The following is a 21,843-nucleotide window of genomic DNA, read 5'->3' as shown; positions in this document are numbered from 1 at the left end:
CACACCCACACACACTCACACAAAGGGTGTACACAGAAACCCGGTGACAACAAGAGATGAACACATAATAACGCACATCGGAAACATTTGGGCTCGTCTCTCTGCCATATTTGTAGAAGTTACTAAATCCTGGGACTCTAGAAGAACAGAGGCACAGTTCCCACAGTTTGCAGAAGGACTCGACTTCATTCAACCCTGGTCTGCTTCACGCTGGTGGATTTTTCATTGAAACTGCTGTTTTAAGGCAGTTCCATTAATGCCACTTTCAATCCCATCATGGACTTAAGGGAAACTACTGCTGTATATGAATCTTTGTGGATGTGATTTCATTTTTTTATATATATGCTGCACGTTTAAACAAGAAATATGTTCCAGTCAACTGTCAACTGACGCACAGAGGAGAGGAGACAGAGGAGGGACAGTGGCTCTGTGTGGTTCTGCTTCGAGCATCTGAACGCTCTAGTAGCTACGAAGGCCCCCCCAAGGACTGGAGTCGGAGCTCTGTACCCCCACCCCTACTGTTATTCTTATAGCCATGTACAGATAAAATACCATCGCGTACGACAGAAGACTGCAGATCCATCACATACAATGGCATGCTTAAGGTCTTTTTCTGCACTTAAAAAAAAAGAAAATGGAATAAACAACTTTTTTTTATTTGTTCCTTCTTTATGCTTTTGTTATTCTTAAGGGACTGGAGCGTGTTTTTGTGAGTTCCCTTCATGTAATTACTTAACAAACTAATTGCATTTGTTATAAACGAGGATGAGAGCGGATGTCAGCGAACAGTTTGGTATGAAGATGAGAATTATGTAAAAGTTTGACTTTGACATTAAAACGATCAAACATTATCGTGTGATCTTGTTTCATTTTTTTTGCTTTCATGCTCAGTTTAATTCATGTCAAAAACGTTTTTCACAGCAACGCTATACCCACTACTCCTAGGGGAAGGACATCAAGTAAATTATAGGGAAATTGAATCATCAGTGGCAGGCCTTTTAATGAACCAAAGGACAGACGCATAGGCTCTACAAAGTGTTGACTTTGACTAATCCATGCTGACACACTTAATGGCAGGTTTTACCAAGATTATAGCCCACCTAAAATACCTAACTGTGCTTAAATCCATTCAGTTTATCTTTAGAAAACCTAAATGGAAGATGAATTCATTTTATGTGAAACTTTGTGTAGGCATGAAGGCCTAGTGGTTCCAGGCGATGATATCTCAGGTGTGTGGTGAGGAACCATATAGCTGCAGAGCCTATATTGAACCTGCAACAAGACTATGACTTTGCACTTGTTTTTTGCTGCCACTTTGTATTGCTGTGTTTGTAAGCCTTACATTAATCAGTTTGCCACAATCCCTTTTTGGTTTTCTGAGGAACCCTCTAGTCTAAATCAATTTGGTTTAGTGCAATGTTTGCTTTTCCTATTGCCTAGTTTCCTAGTTAGAGCTGAGAATAACCAACATAACAAAACATGTACAAATGTAGGCCTACTGAATGAAAGCTAAAGGTTTCTTTTATAATTTATTTTATTTACAATTCAGTTCAGTGTGTAGTAGAAAATACATTTAAATTTCCCCGCAGATATTATTTGAAGCTTTGGTAGTTTATGGCTTAAAATAGAGTTATGGAGATTTTTTCTGTAATGAATGTGATGAAATTCAGTGAGATCCATTCGGGGAGATGATCATTAATGGTGCTGAAATAGCTGGAGACATTAAAATGGTATGTGAGAGTGAAAGTTCACATCTTTAAAACTGGATAATGGATGGATAATATAATCCAATTTAAGGTAAAAATGAACAAGCAGAGAACTGCAGATTTAAGGAACTTGTTAACTGTTACTGTGGAAACCATTAAACAACAGACATGGGGAACATTTGGATATTTGTATCATCCCCATCTACATTTATGCACATTTTTTCTACAGTAAATCACAAAAGTAACGTATAATGACGTATAATACTACTTTAATAAAACAAAAGATTTAAAGAATCATTCGCAGAGATCATCATTTGGCGATTATAATCTAAAATATTCTGGTATTTTTTTCTCATACTCTATACTCCATGACCATGATATAAAACGATGTAGACAGACAGGCAGACAGACAGACAGACAGACAGACAGACAGACAGACAGACAGACAGACAGACAGACAGACAGACAGACAGACAGACAGACTGACTGACTGACTGACTGACTGACTGACTGACTGACTGACTGACTGACTGACTGACTGACTGACTGACTGACAAACAGACAGACAGAGAGAGAGAGAGAGAGAGAGAGAGAGAGAGAGAGAGAGAGAGGGATGGATGGATGGATGGATTGATGGAGAGAGGGAGAGAGAATGACTGATAGATAGATAATAATGTTGATTCCATTATAACCATTATAACTTCTTAGCCTTTGATAAGATAATGATAGTTTTCTCGTTCTTCCATCTTTAGTATTTCTAAAGAAGGTTACCATGGAGCCACAAAGAGAAGGCTTTTAAGGGGACAACATTGTGTATATAAGCCTGTGAGTAGCTTGTATGCTTTAATGCAGACTACATGCAGAATAGCATTAGTAGGCAGGATACGCAATCTTGATAATATCTTCTAGCACCCAAACAGTTTTATCGTGCTACTAGGAGTCAATGGAATATTTGACAACATCAGAGCCCGTTCCACATCACCAAGGGATGAAACGGCCACTCTGTTTAGCCCTTCCCCAAAAACAATGAGGAAGCAAGAGACTGTAAATAATAAATATATCCTGGGTTTCAGGTCCTTCATATTTATTTATAATTTTTTTTACAAAATGTCCTATAGTTAAAAAGACTGCTTAACAGTGTAACATTCCCCTGTGTAGCGACAGGACTATACAATGAGTAGTCTACTATCTCTTTAATAATAGATATCCAATTCTATAACAAAGCCAGCGACTGAGAGGGTTCCTCAGCTGAGTCAACAGCAGAAGATGTGCTGGGCAAGATAAGGTTATAAGAAGAGGAGGAAATGTCTCATGTTTCATAAATATTATATTTGATTGATATTACTATTATGCTTCTGGAGCTGCTGCCCCTGCGAACCGACCCCGGATAAGCGGTTTGAAAATGAGGATGAGGATATTACTATTCAGTATCTGTATCATATTACAAATGTCATAGCCTAACGTAGTTTTCTATAAATAAGAAACACATGGCTAAGCTACACTTCTTTCTTGCCAGTGTTATTCAAGCATGAGTGTTTTGCTTGAATAACTTTAAGACATAGCAGAACCTTTGCTATATTGAAAACTGAATTAAAAAACATGCAACACTGCGGTTGAGATTTATTTGCTATTGTATTCACAACAGTCAAGTGTTTACACCAGTTTTGGTTCCATTTGAGACACAAAATCACTGCAACAAAACAAATAATAAATTATATAACATATATAAATGTAAATAATATAGCATTAATCATGTGATATAGTTCAATAACCTCATCATGTTCTAACAAAGAAATGTATATCATTAAGAAAGTGGCCGTAGCTTTTACAGCAGTTATTAGAGCATAGCAAATATCTGTAAATAGGCAATTCGCATGAACCAATGCTATTACACACATCTTGTGTATGACAAAAATAGGTAACTACAGTGCCATTGACAACATTTTTTTTTTTTGCTATTAATCCAACCATGATGATTTCTTGCACATAACAGTATGTATACACATTGAAATACAATTGGTTATATTGGTGAAGATATTAGTGAAAACTAACCGCATCAAATGATCAAAATATGTCAGATTTTCCCCTCAATGCTGGTGAGGTCAACAGCTGCCATTTTCCCACACTACTTCACATCGTCACTAAATTACTTATTTTGTTATTGTGTGATTGAGGGACTCCTAGCTACAGAAATATCAACTTTAAATGTAAAGTCTTACCATTGACAGCTGCTATCCACACTATGATATTTAATGAAGGCAAAGCAAACGTTACGTTATATAGTATTGCTACATTCTTTGTGAGTACAATGTACAAATGTACTTTATACCAAAAGTAGTCAAACATTCAACGATTTCACACAATTCAAAACACTCCAACAGCCCATAAGAGCAAAACTGATTGCAACGAGGTGGGCTGCATTTCCTTTATGGTCCACCAGAGGTCAAAGAAGAGCACCGTGTCAAAGCAGAACCAAGGCAGAGGGAACGATGGAGGAAGAGGAAGAAATAGGAAGCCAAGGCAACAAATTAATACATATTCATATATCATATTAATATCAATGAATATACTTGAATTATGTATTCTATTTAATATGCATTGTATATTATCTACATTTATATTCCATCATTCACAAGGCATTGGGAGTCTTGCTGTCAAGTCATACACCCAACACAGAGACAACATAAGAGGCCTGGGCACACTTGCTGTCTCATAATCATGATTATTTTGGGCAAAATTGAATTCACGATTATTCAAACGATTATTTTTGAGCTTGAAGACATCGTTTGACGCTAGAATCGAAATCGCGATCAAACTTTCTCCACTGGTTTCTCAAAAGGAGCCTGTAAGCTGATAGCATGTTAGTCTGTTGAGCCACCATGAACACAGCCTGGCGGTACACGCCTGGTTCCGGAGTACAGCCATCCTCTCCCCCGTTGCTTCCCTTTGGAGTTGTGGGGAAGTCTGCTGACCGGCCGACGGCCCAGTGAGCATTGCCCGCCACCTGGCGCCCCCCACTGGATCAGTGCAAACAAATACGTTTGTTAAGTTAAGTCCTTTATTCTTCCCTTTTTAGGGGGAAATTCTTTCACTGCTTTTGACCCATCCGGGTAGCCGGTGAACACACACAGAGGTCCACACACAGAGGTCCACACACAGAGGTCCACACCGGAGCAGTGGGCTGCCACAGTGCAGCACCCCAGGGAGCAGGTGGGGGTTTCAGATGCCTTGCTCAAGGGCACCTCATCCGTGGATTTTTTTCAGGATTCGAACTGGCCACCCTCCAGTTACCAGTCCAACTCCTTCACCAGTATGCCACGGATGCCCCATAATAAAAAAAATAGAAAAGAATAAAACAAAGGCAAAAGTAATTCAAATAATACCACTAGTGGTTTATTGAGATTGAATCGAATAATATTGTGTTGGATCTATGAACTATAACAAATAATTTGTTATTTTCCTGGGAATACACATTCCCACCACTGGCCACCAGGTGTCTCTGATGAGCAGCTGGCTGTCAGTTGCAGTAGCAGTCATGGAGGAGAACACAGGCGCCATCCAACTTATGCACAATACAAATAATGGTGCAACATAGCTGCAGTTCCCCCCCACCCCCCTCCAAAATAATAATGAGAGATTTAGTAGGAGAGGAGAAAGGAGGAGGAAATAGGGGAAGAATAGGAGGATATGTGAGGGAAGACTATGAGAAAAGACATGGATATGAGAGGAATAGGATAGAAGAGATGAGAGGAGAAGGGGAATGTGATGGGAAAGGATGAGAGGGGAGCAGAAAAGAGGAGGGAAGTGTTGAGCGTTTTGGTAGCCAAAGCAATAGATGATTCTAGGTGGCTGTGCTATTTATAGAGTCAAGGGCATAAAAATAGTTGACTGTGTGTGCGTGTGCGTGTGCGTGTGTGTGTGTGTGTGTGTGTGTGAGTCTATACTCACTATGTTAAATGTGTAAAAGTATTGTAAGGTTAGTACTCTGCACATTTCCCTGTTGCTTATGAATAAAACCACCTCTAATACAATGTATGATTCTTAAACTCCATTAGATATATTTAGAAGAATTATTCTTGGAACTGCTTATGTCCTTTCTTTCTAAATATTTCTCAACCTCTTATCTTCAGATTTTCTTCTGAAAATTGTGAAATACCTATTTTGGTTTCAATTACATATCTGTCAGAAGGTTGGCCGTTGCGGACTACGGATCCTAATTAGGTGAGTGCTGCATGCACCCCTCAACTATTGTTAGTGTGGTTGCTAATGCAAGCAGCACATCTACTGTAATTTTCTTTATTCAGTTTGCTGGATTTTTCTGCACTTAATTGCTTCAGCTACATAAACCATTCAGCTATCAAAACTTCCAGCTCTTTAATGACATGATAGCTATCTTTCATGTGCATTGTATCACTTTGAGGTCATTGAGTTTATGTAAAGTTCGTTTCAAATAAAATGTATTATTATTATCTCGCTGCGTTTTTCAACTTTTCAACTATTATGCATTTTTTTTTTTTTTTTTTTGTAAGTCAATTGAGAGGGGACTGGCTGCAGACATCCACCCAGACGAACTTCCTCTGCAGACATCCACCCACAGAAACATCCACCAGCACACCGGAAATTGCAATTTATTTTAAATGTCGTTTTGCACTGCGCAAGCGTGAGTTGCAAATTCTATTGCCAACGTGCGAAAGGGACGGGACTGCACGAAACTATGTGACACGTTCGGCTCAGCTGCACTTGGAGGTTATGGTAGGTGACTATTCAAAACAGCGAAACAATTATAAATGCACGAGACTTGCATTTCCTTACCGATCTATTAGCTTCAATAAGTTTCGATTTTTTCATCAAACAAATAACCGAACGTTACACCAATATGAAGAGTTTGTTGTTTTGATCCACACTGACGGTGGATAACGCTAGCTAGGTTTCATTTTTGCAAGATAGGCAAATGTTTTTTGTAAACGTTGTGTAGCTTATAGTCAGTCTTATTAAACGATTTTACAGATTTGTAGATATGTTGCGAGTGTAAACATTTTTAAGATGTTGACAGATGAAAATAATTGTTGCACACTCCTAATAAATATTAAGTTTTTCTATTTTTCAGCCTGTTTCGTGTAGACTACTATCACTACTGAATTACCGGCCTTTAAATAGTTTGTTGTGGTGTGAGAATTTATCGTCTTTGATCCTAATTTTTTCTACAATTACAACATCAATTGTAAAAAAAAAAATCTGTCTTTTGTAGATGCATCACTCGATTTTTAACGATGATTCAAAGCCAGAAGTCATCTTTGATTTTCAGGAAGACATGGAGGTCTTCCTTAACATGGCAGCTGAGGAGGATCTTCAAGTCAACGCCATGTTCCTGGGTCGCTGGGTGGACACTCATTGACATTGTTGTGTGTGTGTGTGTGTGTGTGTGTGTGTGTGTGTGTGTGTGTGTGTGTGTGTGTGTGTGTGTGTGTTTACTTATTCACTTTGGTTACACACAGAGCTAAGTTAAAACACAGACTTGAGTTTGTCATATTCAAAAATGGGCAAATAAGGTGGTCCAGTAGCACAAGGTAAGACAATATTATAGACAATTAGAGCCAGATATTAAATTAATGATGGTTCAGAGTAAGAATGTAGGAATGCAAAAGTGCAAATAACATGATAAATATGTTGGAGTGCCGTCGAACCTTATGATATTAAGACAACAGAATGTAACATAACTAGACCTAATATAAATGTCAGAAAATGAGAAGCTACAGAGGAATTGTTCTAACTATTCCTGTCCACTCATACATAGTTGCTGTATTTAAAATAATTATTAGCCTCAATCTCTAATGGCCTTCAGCTTTACAATACGAGCATCAGTTTGTGTCCTATCAAATATTAAATTGAGATGATTGCAGTGTAACACAGAGGGGATTCTGAATAAGAATTCTGAATAAGGTGTGTGTATTTACAGAAAGAGCCATAAACTCCATCTTAAAGTCAACAGCAAGTGTAAAGTCTTCTGTCCAAAACCGGAAGCGTTTATCAGATTTTATACCGTAATTTATTACGTTCATTTATTTGAACACATAACATAACGCCCGTTCATTTATGTAAACACATTACGTAACACCAGATTTTTATTTCATTTTCCGATTTTTATTTTCCGATTTCCGGTGTGCTGGTGGATGTTTCTGTGCGTGGATGTCTGCAGCGGAAGTTCGTGTGGGTGGATGTCTGCAGTCCGCTTTCTCTGACATCTCAACTAGGCTACTTCAGACATCGTAGCTTGGTCAATTTTCAACATCAACCTTCGTTCAAACCATTTAACACATCAACAAATTTGTATCTTCAATAATTTTAACCGAACTTCGATTACCTTTACCTTTCACAGAATCACAGTATAAGTTCCATATCGGCTTAGTTTTCAGTTGGTCTCATGCTGATGCTAGAGCGTGAGGACGTTCAGGCAGTGTTGCCAGATTGGGCGGTTTTCCCCTCCGAATCTGTCTACTTTTTACGAGAGCTTGAGGACATTCAGCATTATTGCCTAATATCTACGTCTATGACTTCACTTGCACGCGCACTACGGTCACGTGGCAAGTGTCCCGCTTTTAGTTTCAGGAAATCTGGTCATCCAACGATAGGACGAAACGCATTCTAGTTCTTAAGTTTTATGAGTGTGAATGCTGTAGCATTCACACTCAAGATATTGAAATCTTTATTAGAGCGGTTGCTACTGCAAACACATCTACTGTTCTTAAGTTTTCTTTATTCCCTTTCCCTGTTTTTTGTGCAGTTAACGGATGCTGCATACTTTCAGCTACAGGAACCAACTATGAAAAGGTCCAGCTCTTTAAGGACATGGCTATCTCTTGCCGTTTTTCCAACTCTTTCAACTTTTTAAACTATCACGCTTTTTCTGCTTTTGTTTTTTACAAAGTAAATCAAAGGGCGGACGCAGAGCCATATCGGCTTTGTTTTCAGTTGGTATTGTAGAATGTATGTGTGTGTTTGCTGGGATCACTTTATCCAGGACGGTAACTCCGGTCAGAGAGTAGACGCATACACAGGGAACAGTTCAGGATGTTTATATCTCTTGCAGACGAATGACATCAATGATGGCTTCAATAAGTAACCAAATTAATGACGGAATGGATGAACAGATCATGTATGAATGAATGAATGAATGAATGATGTAGGAATGATGTAGGAATGAATGAATGATGTAGGAATGTTTTTTCTGTAAGACAGAATAAGAAATAGACAAATAGTTATCACTAGATATACCTACTAATTACTAAAACACCAGGCTCTAGTACTAACAACATCCCATAAATGCTATATAAACATAACTGGCATAAATAGCTGCCACATGCACACGTTAACACAATAATGCAATAGTGCAATATAACGGCCGACATGGTGCGGCAGCGTGACGCACACGTGCTACACGAGGTGCAGGCTAATACACTAGCTACCCAATTCGTGAGTAAATCAATTAACACAGTAGCAGAACCACACAAATCACGGCTACTATAAGGAACCGAGCTACGGAATGTATATAACATTTATATTACGTAAATACACGTGGTTCAATATTACTCACTCTTCACGAACGCATTCTCTGTCGCGGCGTGTTAAGCAGTCGTGCGCAACGAGCTCTGGCGCAGCCCCGTATAACTCGTAACTCTAGGACCCTACGGCGCTACCTGGGCTGCCCAAAGTGCCTGAATAGAAATAACGCTATATACATTGTATATATATACACAATACGATATTACAAACTAATAGGGAATTTACAACAGCCGCCCCCTGAATAGCATGGCTATTATGTAAACAAAATAAATTCCCTAAGGTGCTACAGAAGTCCATGGATCGGCGTCGTTGTCCGGAACAGCTGGCAGCCGGACAAGGCGTGCTACTGGTCGCAGGTAAGTCTTGTCCCTCACTTGGACCTCAGCAGACCGGATGCATCCATCGGCACTGGCATTCAGCCTGACCACCTTCCCAACGGGCCAATGAGCACGCGGCAGCTGAGGATCGACGATCATCATGACAGAGTCCTGGAGAAGATCATCGGTAGGTTGGTGCCACTTTTGGCGGACCTGAAGAGACGGTAAGTAGCTTCTGATGAATTGTGTCCAGAAGTGATCCACCATCATTTGACAATGACGCCACCGTCTCCTGGTGAGTGGGTCCGGAGCGTAGGACACTTGTGGCAAGGAGGTGTCCCGCCGCCCCATCAGCAACATGTTTGGTGTCACAGGATCCGGATCCCCAACGTCTGACGACACGTATCCTAAGGGCTTGGAATTGAGGATACCTTCTACCTCAATTAAGACTGTGAGCAGGACTTCTTCTTGGAGGGACTGAGCACCAATCACCACCTGCAGGGCTTTTTTGACGGATTGTATCTCACGCTCCCAGGCGCCACCAAAGTGGGGAGCAGCTGGTGGGTTGAACTTGAATTTGATCCGTTGCTTGGCAAGTCTCTCTTGTAGCTGTGGTTCCATTGCAGCGAACGCCTCCTTCAGCTCTCTCTCTGCACCTCGGAAGTTTGTTCCCTGATCAGAGAGAACCTCGAAAGGGGTGCCTCTACGTGCGATGAATCGCCTCAATGCTAGGAGGAAGGCGTCGGCGTCGATACTATTTAGCAGATCCAAGTGGACACATCGAGTGGTGAGACATTTCAATATGACAACCCATCGTTTCTCACTGCGCTGCCCGACCTTGATGACGTATGGTCCAAAGCAGTCCACTCCCGTCGAGAAGAACGGAGGCCTGATGATCCGCAGGCGGGCAGGGGGTAGGTCCGCCATTATTGGAACCACTGGCTGCCCTCTCCATTTTCTGCATTCCGCACAAGTCCTCTGATGGTGCTTGATAGCCTGTCTCCCACGCAGGACCCAATACTTGCGCCTGATCTCGGCGAAGACCCTATCGGGCCCTGGGTGGAGTAGTCGTGCATCCATGTCCTTGATAAGGAGTCTTGTTACCGCATGGCAGGGATCGAGAACTATGGGGTGGATGTCGGTAGAACAGGAAGTGTCCATACGACGAAAGCGTCCACCGACTCGGATAACACCCATTGTTGGATCTATCTCCATTGTAAGCGTACTGAGCTTACTGCTGGGCAGTACTGGTTTACCAGCCCTGAGACACTTAATCTCTCCTGGGAAGCAGTCTGCTTGGCTAGCCTTCAGCAGGAGGGCTTCGGCGTCGAGAAGGTCCGGTTGAGGTAAGGATGGGTCAGCCGCTGCCCCATCAAATAACTGCTGGGTGGCGTTGACCAGGTCTGTCCAGCTGTCGAACTGTGTGACGTCCGGTGTTTGAGGTGCCAGACTCATCTGTGTGAGGCTGCAGAAGATACTTTGCTTGAGCTCAGCAGCATCTTTTGGCTCTGTGGAGGTGGGAAGCGATGGCCAATTTTTAGGTGGACCACAGAGGAACGATGGCCCTTGAATCCACCGATTTGGCGCCGCCAGCTCAACCAAAGTCGTCAGGTCCTGAATCTCTGAGACTCTGGTTCCAACGAAGACCTTGAACCTGCAGGACTATATATATATATATATATATATATAGCGGCTTTCATACACGTAAGTACTGGCTGCTCTTCTGAATATATGCTGCATCGTTGCAGCAACATTGAAGACGATCGCGTTGACTTCTGCGGTCTGTTCTGCCTCCATGGTCTGCTCAAACCAAAACAAACCTGAGTGACAGCGGCCGCACTTATCCCGCCTCCTGCAAATGTACGTAATATCCCTCCCCTTGCAATGCCGGCGCTGGCACTGGCCGCGGGAGCAAGATGTTATTCAAAATAAAATGCATCGATCATTGTTTTATTCTTTCATTACACAATTTCTTTCATTCTTATAAATAAAAAAATTATATAAATACATAAATCTAGCCAACTTGTCAATCAAAATTAGTCTTGTCTTGTCTCTCTAGTGGTTGTTCATTCTAAAACACTACAATCTTTTGAGAAGCAAATGGTTGCAGCCTCTATAGGCTTACTGTGGCGCTGATGTGAGTACTGTATGCATGCAATACTACTACTCATAGTTATAATCGGAGAGGGTTGAGAAACAGTGGGTTGACAATCCATTCTGGTACCTCATTTTGAAAATCCCCAAAAAAGAAACTTCACATAGGACTGTCTTTCAATTTTTAATACATTGCTTTTGAGGTTTTCAATCTAACATCCCACTGGTTTGATTTTACCTAAGAGAAAAATGTTTATTTTTTAAAGCATCCACGGCAGCCATAATAATGAGATTATGAGACAATGAGAATGAAGCGGCAACAGTGTGACTGTGCAGAGTGAGAGAGATGGCTTCAATGGATGACCAGGGATTGGTGGTGGCGTTACCCAGGAAGGGCGGCTGTAGTTAACTGCAAGCAACAGAACATGAATAGTGAAGTGGAGGAAGGAGTCGAAATCAGATTCATGTACAGCTCAGATTTATATGGAGATAAGCTTCTTAAACAACTTGCATACAGCATAAGCAAGTAACGGAAACAGTCTGGGAAGATTATTTTTTCATTATTTAAATCTACATCCTGGTTACACGTCGCGCGATAGCGCATATCATTTCATGCAAGCGAGTGTTTACTTCCTGGTTACAGGTCGCGCGATAGCACATATCATCTCATGCGATCTTAAAGAGAACTTGACGTGAACAGTTTAGGAATGCATATTCCGGGAAAACATTAGAACTCTGAAATGCTGACTAAATATAAAGCATGTTTTTATCTGTAACATTAAACCTACACTGACAATAAGTAATAACTTAAAAATGAAACATAAAAGCAGACCACTACTTACTTGCCGTTGCCTGGCTGGGGGAGAAAGGTCCGTCGGAGCAGCGATGGCTTCTTGACATCGGGTAGGTGCACGCAGGCTATAGGCTATTCTAATGTCTTATTTTTGCCCTGGCGCTCGGCATAGGCGACCTATGTGTTGGGGGCGCCCTTAATTAATTAATCGATACATTAATTAATTAATTCATTATTAAATGTATTAAGATACCGTAGCACGCAGGAGTCAGGACGGTGCTCCCCCCCCCGGGCTAAAGCCCCGGATGTTTTCAATTGCTAACGACGCGCCTGCTCCTGTCAATGCTGCACAGAGCTCTAGACGTGGCATTGACTGCTGGCGCTTCGGAGCCACCCTAGACCTTGCCATAACGAATGAGACATGGACGGTAGGGATGGGCAAAATGATTCTTTTCCGGGAACTAGTTCTTTCAGTTCAGTTCACTATAACGATTCGTTTATTTGATTCGTTCGTTTTGATTCGTTCGTTACGTCAGATTACATCTTAAAAAAAATAAAAAATAAAAAAACTTTTTTTTATATATATATTTTTTTTAATTGGTCGTGGGTCCCGATAGGACCGTCAAGACCGCAGTCCGCCGTTTGGAGATGCCTGCTATATAGTATGTCGAACGTCCCACCAATATTTATACCACTTGCTTACTCTATATTTCATTCATGGTTTTACATTTATAATTTTATTTTACTTTACATTTAATTCTTCATTGTTCAGGCATTACAGAACTTGCATGGTCATAAATAAAAAATACGAACTGCAGTTTAATTTCTTTGTTTGTTCTTAAATTGACGTAGAATGGAGCAAAGACTCCTGGGATTGGGAAATGCGTTTATCCAATAAACAGATGGAGGTCAAGTCTATTTTCGAAAAAATGTAGGGGGATATATGAGTCGAATGGTATGACCCAAGATACGTCAGACAGAGAAAGCGCGCATATTCGACAGTACCGCCTTGTCATTGGTTTACCCAGGTGCCATTCCAACACCATTGCTACCTCTCATTGGCTGAATCTTTGAGAAAGTTGTAGACTCAATCAATGGAAGTCGCGGGGAGACGGAGCTCTGTTCGTTTGTATATTTTATTTACGTAACCATATGTTTGGTTTATGTTAAAAAAAAAGAATCAAAGAACCAGTTCTTCTTGTTTTGGGGAACCAGTTCTTGTCGTTCAGGTTCGGGATTCGTTTGTTGTAACGAATCAGTCGCGACCGACACATCCCTAATGGACGGTGTCATCACTCTTCGTTGTGAGGTAAACTACCGAACCGTATGCCTGTTCAGAGGCATCACAGAAGACATGCATTGTATACTCTGTGGCTTCATTGGCGATGTCCTGTGGTGCGTAGGTTCGCGGTATGGAGATATTTACCAGCTCGGGAAGTTCCCTCTCCCAGCTGGACCAGGCCTCGAGGATGTCAGGAGGAAGGTTTGGGTCGTCCCAGCTCCTCTTCTTCGCCCACAGTTTCTGAACGAGAACCTTGGCCCACGTTGTGTAGGGAATGATGAATCCAAGAGGATCATATTGTCTGGCCAGCACCTTGTACACGTGGCGCATGGTGGGAATCTCGCTCTCCATCGGCTTGGGCTTGTAGCCAAGTTGATCGGTCGGACAATGCCACCGTAGGCCCAGAGCCGGCTCCTGAGGGTCGGTGCTCTTCTCAGCTAACCATAGCTCTGTGCTCTCTGATCTGGCAGTGGAAGGCAGATGGGAGACGACAGATGGGAAGTTACTTGCCCACTGCCGGATCTCGAATCCTCCTGAGGCCAGACACTGCCGCATCTTGTCCACGAGGAGCTTGGCTCGGGTGTTGAAAGGCTCTGGAGACAGTTGTCCACGTAACGACTGCTCTATGGACAGCAGGATGTCTTCGTTTCCCTCTGCGTGGTCTTTGACTTGCTTCTGCAACGTAAACGTTGCACAGCATGGCCTGCATGTTGTACCGAACGGCAAGACCTGCCACTGGTAGATGTTAGGTTGCTCTTCTCGTCGCAGGTTCCTCCAGGCGAACCTCAGCAATGGCCGGTCCTCTGGTAGGAGCCGAACCTGATGGAACATTGCCCGGATATCTCCACTGATGGCGACAGCATACTGCCGGAATCACAGGAGGACCCCGATGAGCGATGGTCCAAGGGTTGGACCTGGGAGGAGTTGCTCATTAAGGGAGAGGCCGCAGTAGGTGAAGGAGCAATCAAAGACTAGGCGATCCTTGCCGTTGTGATGGACGAGGTGATGGGGAATAAACCATGACTCGCTGGACTTATCCGTCTCTTCTTTGCTGAGCTTGATGAGCTTTTGGATCTCTGCTTCGTAGACTTTAGCCTTAGCTGGGTCCTTTTCCAGTCGGCGTTCTGTGCTGCGGAGCATTGGCATGACTGCTTCAGCAGCGGCTTTCAGCAGTGGCGCGTCCTTAGCCCGGAGCAGAGGTGTGGCGTACCGGAATGTGTCAATGACCTTCACCCTCTCAGTGCGTGCTTCCAGGATGCTCACGGCCTCTTAGTCCAGACGGGGCCGTACTGGAAGCCGTCCCTCGATTGCTTAGGGAGCTTACTCAGGAGCTGATCGACATGGCCGGTCGACATCACTTCCATTCCGTTGGGCCCTTCCAGCGATGTAAGCATCCCCACTAGCAGGTCGACGCTAAGGGCGAAGCTCTGGAAGGCTTTGGAATCTCCTGCTTTGAGGTCAGGAGAGTTCAGGATCGTGGCAATCTCACTTTGCGCGAGTTGATGTGGCTGTCCGTATTGCCGCTGTAAGGCCTGCATGGCGGCGGTGTAGGGCTGCGCATAATGCCTGCAGGACTGTGCTATCAACCTGGCTTCATCCAAAACCAGGTGCTCCATAAGTACACAGTACTTGTAATGCTCAGAGAGTTCAGTGTGGGGACTGAGTAGGTGGTCCAGCGCCATCTTCAGGTCAGTGAAGTCTCTCTCATTTTCGTTGACCAACTTAGGCAGTTTTGATCCTGGGACTGGCTGCCTGGGAGGCTGGAGAGCGGATGGCATCTGTGTTGGTTTATACTGGGGCGGAAGGGCATACTGGACCGGTGCTGGAGGCACCAGCTGATAGGCTGGCTGAATAGTTGGAGCAGGCTTGGGGTGGTACACCGGTTGTGGATGATGGCTCAGCTGGTACGGTGCTAGAGGCACCAGCTGATAGGCTGGCTGAGTTGGGATGACTGGCGGAGGCTGATACGCTGTCTGCGGGGGGACAGCAGGTGTGTATGGTAAGGGCGCCACTGCCCATGTGGGTGGTTGACAGGTAAACTGCTGAGGCATGCCTCCTGGGTGCTGGCCCACTGGCTGGAGAGCATCTGCAGCTGGTAACTGGTGTGCGGGGTACTGCGCTGTTGCAGTCTGGGGTTGATATGTAGGCTGTGCAGGCGTAGCTTGAACATATTGATATGCAGTCTGGGGTTGATATGTAGGCTGTGCAGGCGTAGCTTGAACATATTGATATGCAGTCTGGGGTGGATATGTAGGCTGTGCAAGCGTAGCTGGAGCATATTGATACGCTGGATAGACAAGTGTCATTGGCGTAGGCTGATATTGGGCCTGTACGGCCGTTGGCATATTGGCGCACATGATCTGCACAGGCGATGACACAGGCTGGTTTGGATGGAAGGCAGGCTGGTACCCCGCTGCTGTTGACAGTTGTTGGCCCACTGCTTGCATCGCCTGGGAGTTAGACTGTGTCATGACCATACTCGTCGCAGTGGGAACTGGCGGCCTAGGAACTGCTCCGAATAGCGGTGCAGAAGTTATTGTTGATGGCAGGGACTGAGTCAACATGTAGCTCTGCTGCCTTTGGCCTAGTGTACAACCTGTTTGAGACCGCAATACTGCGGTTGTTGTGCACAGCGACGATGTTAGCGGCAGCATATCTTGAGGCTGGGTAGGTGGTCCCGGCTGGGGGGATAACGGCTGCTGCTGAATGACACGGCTGTCTGGTTGGGGGTCCAACCAAGGTGATTGGTTCGACGGGACACCTAGACCAGTATATGGCGTGTGCTGTTGCGTAGGAGGACCTGGTCCGCTTGCATCGAAGCTGTACTCTGTTAAGCGCCGACTGTAGCAGCTCTGTTCGGAGGGGGGTGGCGATTGGAGCCCCACAGACACGTGCTGGTGGCTGGGCAGACTGCTAGCATCCGATGCTATGTCCGATTGACTCGCCTTATCGTCGACTGCTCCTGGCGAAAAGGGACAGGGAAGGGGCCCGAGCGCGGTGTATAGCTGGTCACCTGTAACGGCGGACTCGGTCTGCAGGCTGAGTGACCGCAGCTGCTGTGCGCTGGCACTCTCAATGTCGTCTTTGAAGGAGGCAGTATAAGGCATGAGGGACTGTGGTAAGCTGACCTGATAGCCCTGCATGTGTGCTGGAAGTTGTCGCGGCCTTCCTCGTCCTTGTGTTCCGCTTTCGGCTGCTGCTGTTCTCTGTGCGTCCATGGCTCCGTTGTGGGTGAAGTATTCCGGTTCGAAGGACCAATATTGTAGAATGTATGTGTGTGTTTGCTGGGATCACTTTATCCAGGACGGTAACTCCGGTCAGAGAGTAGACGCATACACAGGGAACAGTTCAGGATGTTTTTATCTCTTGCAGACGAATGACATCAATGATGGCTTCAATAAATAACCAAATGAATGACGGAATGGATGAACAGATGTATGAATGAATGAATGATGTAGGAATGATGTAGGAATGAATGAATGATGTAGGAATGGTTTTTCTGTAAGACAGAATAAGAAATAGACAGATAGTTATCACTAGATTTACCTACTAAAACACCGGGCTCTAGTACTAAAAACATCCCATAAATGCTATATAAACATAACTGGCATAAATAGCTGCCACATGCACACGTTAAAGGTCCCATGACATGCTATTTTATGTATTCTTTAATATTGGTATTAGTGGGCAACTAACACCGTATTCAAAGACGTTCCCGAAATTCAGCCGTGGTGCAGAGTTACAGCCACTCCGAGCCAGTCGCACATTGAGCTTCCCCCAAATGCGCTGTTTTGGTGTCTGTAGCTATAATGCAAATGAGGAGGAGTGAGGCGGGTCAAGGAGGAGGGTGGGGGTGTGGCCCTGAGCAGCTTGCAGCCACGGTACCATGCGCTCTGTTTACAGTGGATGTATCGCAACGGCGAGGCGCACAGCCTTTAGCCGTGTTCTGTAAATATTCTAGAACACACGGGAGTCCTGGAGCTCTATATCTAAATATTATCATTTAGCCTACATAGATATCTATATCATATAATATATATTATCACGGCCAAAAGCTGTGTGAATCGATATTATGAATCTCAAACGACCGCGTTGGGTTCTCCGACGTTCCAGGTTCTTCAACGTCCTCATCAATGTGAAGTAGACTGAACCGCGACAAGGAGGAGAAAGGGATCGTTTCCGGGCAGCGCTTAGGCACCTCCGCCTCTGGCGGTGGTCCCTCAGGGGGTCTCAAGCGGGAGACATACGCCGCCAACAATCCCTTTCTCCTCCATGTCGTGGTTCATGTTCTTGAGGGAGTCAAAGCCAAAGTTCCTTCCCCCCAATTCATTCTCAACCTTGGCTGAGATAACCCCCAATACGAGTCTCGTTGTAGAAATACCAGAGACGAGAGTCCGACGTGTTATGCGCCATAACACCAAAAGCAGAACGGTTATCCAAATAACAAGGAAGTGTACAACACTTGCGTTACAGTCCTGGATCTCTATATCTAAATAATATCATATAATACATAGAAATCTATATCATTGAATACATATTACCACGGCCAAAAGCTGTGTGCGCCTCCAGACGATATTATGAATCACAAACGACTTTGTCGGGTTCTGCGACGTGTCTGGTTCTTCCACTTTCACATCAACCTGAAGTCGACTGAACCGCGCGCTGCCTGCTGCCGGCTGCCCGCTGCCGGGCGATGGTGCCTCGCGGCAACCGGCGGCATGTCGCAGTTCATGTACTTCAGCGAGTCAAAGCCAAAGTTCCTATCCCCCAATTCCTTCTCAACCGTGGCTGAGATAACCCCCAATACGAGTCTCGTTGTAGAAATACCAGAGACGAGAGTCCGACGGGTTATGCGCCATAACACCAAAAGCAGAACGGTTATCCAAATAATAAGGAAGGGTACAACACTTGCGTTACAGTCCTGGAGCTCTATATCTAAATAATATCATATAATACATAGAAATCTATATAATTTAATACATATTATCACGGCCAAAAGCTGTGTGCGCCTCCAGACGATATATTATGAATCACAAACGACTTTGTCGGGTTCTGCGACGTCTCTGGTTCTTCCACTTTCACATCAACCTGAAGTTGACTGAACCGGGCGCTGCCTGCTGCCGGCTGCCCGCTGCCGGCTGCCCGCTGCCGGGCGATGGTGCCTCGCGGCAACCGGCGGCATGTCGCAGTTCATGTACTTCAGCGAGTCAAAGCCAAAGTTCCTTTCCCCCCCAATTCCTTCTCAACCATGGCTCAGATAACCCCCACAACAGTTTCGTTGTGGAAATACAAGAGACGTCAAAGAACCGACAAGAAACACTTGCGTTACAGTGTGTGTATTCACACACACACACACACACACACACACACATGTGGCGCTCGCACGGTCGAGTCTCATTGGCGGCCAACGTCTCTGGGCGGGCCAGGCAGAGTAAGGGGAGGAGCTGAGATTCTTGGTGACGTCATAAATACAGACATTCCAAATCAGCGCACTTGAGCTTCCGTTTTTTCAAAGTCGAGCAGAACAGCTAGTGCTCGTTTTACACCAAACGCAAGTTTTAGCCATTGGGGGACCATAGGCAGGCTAGGGGAACTCATATTTATGTTAGAAAACCTCCTAAAGTGAGATTTTCATGTCATGGGACCTTTAACACAATAATGCAATATAACGGCCGACATGGTGCGGCAGCGTGACGCACACGTGCTATACGAGGTGCAGGCTAATACACTAGCTACCCAATTCGTGAGTAAATCAATTAACACAGTAGCAGAACCACACAAATCACGGCTACTATAAGGAACCGAGTTACGGAATGTATATAACATTTATATCACGTAAATACACGTGGTTCAATATTACTCACTCTTCACGAACGCATTCTCTGTCGTGGCGTGTTAAGCAGTCGCGCGCAACAAGCTCTGGCGCAGCCCCGTACAACTCGTAACTCTAGGACCCTACGGCGCTACCTGGGCTGCCCAAAGTGCCTGAATAGAAATAACGCTATATACATTATATATATATACACAATACGATATTACAAACTAATAGGGAATTTACAACAGTTGGTCTGATTGATATATGCTTAGGTTAGAGCGCGGAGTACGTGTAGGCAGTTTTGCAAGAATGGGTGTTTTTTCCAGCAGAATTTGACTACTTTTTAAGATGTTCAGGCAGCGGTGATGCTAGCGTGGATGCTAGTGTAACCCTGTCAATATAAGGGCTACTAAAGCATTAATTGGAGGGTTTTCTTAGGCATATACTTGGTTAAAATGTTGTGTTGATCTAACTATTTAGTTTGAAGTGTATGAGGTTACGTTACGTTGGTTTTCGATTGAAGTTCAATATAAGTTACTTTTATTTTGAAGTGTGAACTGTTGTTTGCGGGAGGAGTTGGTCGCGTGAGAGTGCCGTGAGTTGCGCACGTAGGGAGATGAGACGGAGAGGAAAGCATGTGTTTATGCTCCGAGCCAGAACAAGCCACTGTGCTATTGCTTTAGTCAGATAACCGTCAGAGAACCGAGCGACCCAGTTCTCTTGCGAAAATCCTTTTGTAAAAAAAAAAATCCTTTTGACGCTTGATTGATTCCACACTGACCGATCCCGTCCAAAGATGGCGAGCTACCATTGAAGCAGGATCCACTGAGATGAACATTTGAAATTCTTTGGACAGGTTGTGAGTTATCGATTGAGTGGTAGGATCCGCACGGCCACTACTATTCCGCATATTGTGCGAGAATCCAACACGGAACAATCACCACACACGAGACCAGTGACGGCTGGTGGTGCTTTTGGGTGGGTGGGCTAACATTTATCAATACAGGGCCAGACGCCATGAGGTCGCCTTTATATCTCTGTTCTTAACTTTCATATAATGTGAATGATTTTTAAACAAGAATAAGGTGTAGAGAAATGCGTGTCTTTATTTTAAGCACAATTATAAATAAAAAGAAAAATAAGGTGTTTAAAGTGCTTCACTGAGCTGAAATTGAACATTTCGAACTAATCCATTAAGCAAAATAAAACTTTTTTCGTGCTTAAAGTATTAAACAATTAAAATGTCTCCCTTTGTGCAAAAATGCGGCTGTAGACGATCACACACTCTTTGGTCGAGACGTCTGTCTCGCCGTGAATCGTGAAGGACATGTATGTGGCGTTTCCGACGTCCGCAGCTGTCTTTTGCTTTAAGGTGTCGCCTAATACCGCAATGAATTGTGCACATGCCATCTCATTGCTATACGTCGGGTTGACGTTTAATCCATTTTTCTTCATGAAAAATAATTTCGGATTTAAATTTGGTGAATGGCAACTCCTCTTTGGCAATGTTGTATGCAACATTAAATTTGATCATTTCCGATTCCTTAGAGAACCTTATTGTTACTGCCTGTCGCTGAAATGCAGCTGGGAGAGGGGCCACTTTCTCTACACACTTGTCATGTCATGTTGGGTTATTTAGACGTATGCTTTTTTAATGTATCGATAAGAAACGTTGTTGACCAGCTTACAAATGCACTATTACCGGCCATATTCTGACCGCACTCCTGACAGTAAAAGCAGTGCGTTCCGTAATGCACTGCGTAATAATAAAATGTTAGATAGATGAGTCAGCATTTAATTTGTGTGACAGAAACAAATATATTTCACGGATACATTTAAAGTTAGGGAAGTCTGGGGCCCCCTGCTTGAGCTGCTCCCCCCGCGACCCGACCCCGGATAAGCGGATGACGATGAGGATGAGGATGAGGACATTTAAAGTTTATTCATTTATTTAAATAAATAAATTATGATAGAAACGTTTAAAAACACACATACGCCTTACTGCACTTGTGCTACTGTGCTGTGATTGGTCGAAGGTCACTGTACTGTAGCTACTGTGCTAGCTGGTCCAAGGTCAGCCTTTGGGCTAAACTAATTTAGCCCAAATGGGAAGCATATGAAGGGGGCGTGTCAGGGCACCTGTCAATCAAACGTCAATGGAAGCTTACGCTACTGTGCTTGGGCTAAATGAAATTAGCCCAAATGGGGGCGTGTCACGACACCTGCCAATCACAATGAAATGGCCGCTTACGCTACTGTGCTGAGTAGGGTCTGTC

The 21,843-nt window shown here is 44.0% G+C and overlaps 1 protein-coding gene and 2 long non-coding RNA genes across 3 annotated transcripts in view; all 3 read right to left on the bottom strand.

The window, feature by feature from the left end:
- Positions 1-21,843, bottom strand: part of LOC132453841 (uncharacterized) — a 154,683-nt gene that overhangs the window by 83,746 nt on the left and 49,094 nt on the right. The window lies entirely within an intron of this gene.
- The window catches only part of LOC132453840 (PC-esterase domain-containing protein 1A-like), a 168,845-nt gene that overhangs the window by 107,956 nt on the left and 39,046 nt on the right, over positions 1-21,843 (bottom strand). The gene's annotated exons all lie outside the window — the stretch shown is intronic.
- Positions 11,952-12,800, bottom strand: LOC132453834 (uncharacterized). The gene is made up of 2 exons (XR_009524816.1): positions 12,520-12,800; positions 11,952-12,086 (listed from the first exon to the last, which is right to left on the bottom strand). It is a non-coding gene; the product is annotated as an uncharacterized LOC132453834 (long non-coding RNA).

The sequence above is a fragment of the Gadus macrocephalus genome, chromosome 3, assembly GCF_031168955.1.
Source record: "Gadus macrocephalus chromosome 3, ASM3116895v1".
NCBI lineage: Eukaryota > Metazoa > Chordata > Actinopteri > Gadiformes > Gadidae > Gadus > Gadus macrocephalus.
This window is presented reverse-complemented; position numbering and strand designations above follow the sequence as displayed.